The following is a 3596-nucleotide window of genomic DNA, read 5'->3' on the forward strand; positions in this document are numbered from 1 at the left end:
CGACCGCAGAAATTATTTACCTGGGTTGGAAAGAATTCCTGAGACTGAAGCACTTATTGTGCATAGGGCTAGCCTGGCCCTTGCTCCACAGCTGGGCAACAACTTCCCCTTCTAGCCAGCGGGATTCCCTGGGGGTAGAGGACCTGTCAAGAACCTGCAGGGCCTGCAAACTTGTTGCCTACCTAGCTCCACAGAGCTTCTAGGCCCGAGTTCTATCCAGGTCTCCCTGGATCTCAGAGAGACCTGGAAGAGGTCTTGAGACCTTCCAGCACCCCAGGACTTGGTGAGACACCCTCCCACTACTAACACCTAAACCAGCTTGGCCCAATAGATGATGGAGTGCTGCCACCTGGTGGCCACCAGCAGCACAGTGCCCTCCAAGATCCAGTCTCCAGGGCCATATCCCCTGTATACCCGACCTGTCCCTTAGGGCATTCATCCCTCGGGAATCAGGGTGGCTGGGCTCTGGGTGCCCTTGAGACCCCCAGCCAGAATGTGCATGCCTGGGGAGATTAGCTCAGGCCTGGCTGCTCATCTGGGCTTTGAAACTTGTTTGATGCATGGCCATGACAGCTGCTCCTGGACGGCCCTCAAAGAGCCCTGCACATTGTAACAGGTGTCCCAGCCAAGGGCAGGCTGGACTTGGGATCCCTGGAGACTCCCTTTAGTTCAGCAAGAGACGTTTCCAAATTCAGAATTTGGGTCTCCGTGATTGGGAAGTTTGCATTGCTCTCACAGCATCTCCATGTCAGGCATGTCTAAGAGTAACAGCAGCCCTGAGGGCAGGAAAGGACATGGCAGGACACAACACACTCATCCCCAGGCTTGGGGTTGGAGCAGACCCTGACCGGTTGGTGGGGGGTTGCCTGGGCCCTTGGGGCTTCAGCCTCGGGTCCTCACAGGGTGAGAGCCATTCAGCACCAGCAGGATTACCCAAATATGGTCTTGCATGAGATCTGAGCCAAAGGTACAGCCTGTCAAACCTCAAGAAATGGGGCCACAGGTTCAGATGCAAGGTGAAGGCTGCAGTCACATGGCTGGGTGTGTTGCTGATAGGTGTGGCTGTGAAGCAGTCTGGAAGTGGGAGGGGGGCATCCAGCTTTTCTGAGGGGCTTAGTCAGACCACTAAGAACAGATATCAACTTCATGTTTATAAGAAAGCCCACGCCTGGGGCCAGCCCCGTGGCCGGGTGGTTAAGTTCCCACGCTCTGCTTCAGCAGCCCAGGGTTTTGAGCAGCTCAGGGTTTTGCCGGTTTGGATCCTGGGGGCATCCCACATGCCACGACTAGAAGGACCCACAACTGAAAAAAAAAAAACAAAAAAAAAACCCCAACTATGTACCGGGGGGCCTTTGGGAAGAAAAAGGAAAAATAAAATCTTCAAGAAAAAAAAAAAGGGCCATGGCAGAGCTGACAGCAGATGCTGTGGTCCAGAGCAGTGTTTGTGGGAGCACTGAGCAGCTTCTGAGAAAGGTGACCAAGGAGCACAGAACCAATTCAAGTGCCCTTCCTGGTGTGGGGAAGTCAATTTGAAGCACAAGATGGCTGATGGAGGGGCCGGCCCAGTGGTTCAGCAGGTTAAGTTCACACGTTCCGCTTCGGCAGACCATGGTTTGCCGGTTTGGGTCCCGGGTGCGGACATGGCACCGCTTGGCAAAAGCCATGCTGTGGTAGGCGTCCCACATATATAGCAGAGGAAGATGGGCACGGATGTTAGCTCAGGGCCAGTCTTCCTCAGCACAAAGAGGATTGGAAGCAGTTAGCTCAGGGCCAACCTTAAAAAGATGGCTGATGGAGGCCTAGCTCCCCTGCCAGTGCTCAGCTGTGGCTCTCCCAGGGAAGAGGCTTCCACTCAGCCTTTGGTAAGCTGATGCATGTAATTAAGAGCTTTCCAGATCCCGTGATGTGTGCTCAAACGGAAGAGCCTTCCAGGCTGGGTGTCAGATGCATCTAATTAGGCAGCTTGTGACTGTTGCTCAGGTGCAAAGAGCATCAGCACCTCCATGATGCTGCGAGGGCTCTGGAGGGAAGGCTCATCTCCTTTCCCTAGGGCTGACCCTGGAAATGGGAAAGTTGGTTGGGCCATTTGTGAGGTTCCCAAACCTAACCAGTTCCCACAGAAGCCCAGACTTGGGGACTTCTGCATTTGCCTCCACATCTCCTTAGCAAAGCTGGGATTAGGATCAGTGACTTTCTCCAAAACACTTCCCTGGGAGGCTGGGGTGAAGGCCCAGCTTGAAAGCTGCTCCTGAGTACTTTCCATCCCAATTTTTTAAAAATTTTTGAGGAAGATTAGCCCTGAGCTAACATCTGCCGCCAATCCTCCTCTTTTTGCTGAGGAAGACTGGGCCTGAGCTAACATCCGTGCCTATCTTCCTCTACTTTCTATGTGGGACGCCTACCACAGCATGGCTTTTGCCAAGCGGTACAATGTCTGCACTCGGGATCTGAACCGGTGAATCCCAGGCCGCCGAGAAGCAGAACGTGCGAACTTTGCTGTGCCACCGAGGCAGCCCCTTATCCCAATTTTTTAAGGGCCAGGCCCCCGAAAATAAGAAAATGTGACCATCCACAAAAGTTGCGGAGTTCTAGCTGTAAGAACAAGTCCCCCTTCAATGACTACAGGCTGCACATGGAGCCCAGGCACTCAGTGCAGCCAGACTGCAGCGTGGGTGCCCCATCAACCCCTCACCTAGTCCGAGAGCAGCCGCAGACCCAGGCACACTTCCTGCCCTTGTCAAGCAGGTCTTGCTGGCCAAAGTGATGACACTATTTAGAATAGAAAACCGTGCAATGTCCCCAAGCACCTCCTCAGCAACTGAGGGGACAGAAGTGGAGTGCTGACATGGCACCGCTCGGCACACCATGCTGTGTTAGGTGTCCCACGTTTAAAGTAGAGGAAGATGGGCGCGGATGTTAGCTTAGAGTGCTGCAGGGGGAAAGAGATGGCCTCTTCAGTTCCTCCACCTCAGGCGAGGGTGGACCAGGTGTCAACTGTGTCATGGCCAAAAGCAGGGAGGTTCTTCTCTGGGGTAACATCCCTACCCCTGCTCATCTGGAATACAGTCTGTGAAAACTGGAGAAGCACAAGTGCTCACACTCACTGTGGTCTTTAGAAACTAGAGGGAAGTAGAAAAAGCAACTTGGTTATGACTGGTTTCCATGAAGAGTTTTAAAACATATTATTAAACTCTTGAGCTTAAAGATCTGAATGTGACTGGAGTAAGAAAAATAGCATAGAATACTATGTATCAATAACTTTTATTTATTTATTTTTTTGAGGAAGATTAACCCTGAGCTAACTGCTGCCAATCCTCCTCTCTTTGCTGAGGAAGACTGGCTCTAAGCTAACATCAGCGCCCATCTTCCTCTACTTTAAACGTGGGACACCTAACACAGCATGGTGTGCCGAGCGGTGCCATGTCTGCACCTGGGATCTGAACCGGCAAACCCTGGGCCGCTGAAGTGGAACGTGCAAACTTAACAGCTGCGCCACTGGGCTGGCCCCCATAAATAACTTTTAGCACACTTATCTCATCACCAGCTCAGACACGCTCTATCCACCCAGTCACTCAAGAAGAAAGAGACACAGACAC

The sequence above is a fragment of the Equus caballus genome, chromosome 16 (assembly GCF_041296265.1).
Source record: "Equus caballus isolate H_3958 breed thoroughbred chromosome 16, TB-T2T, whole genome shotgun sequence".
Lineage (NCBI taxonomy): Eukaryota > Metazoa > Chordata > Mammalia > Perissodactyla > Equidae > Equus > Equus caballus.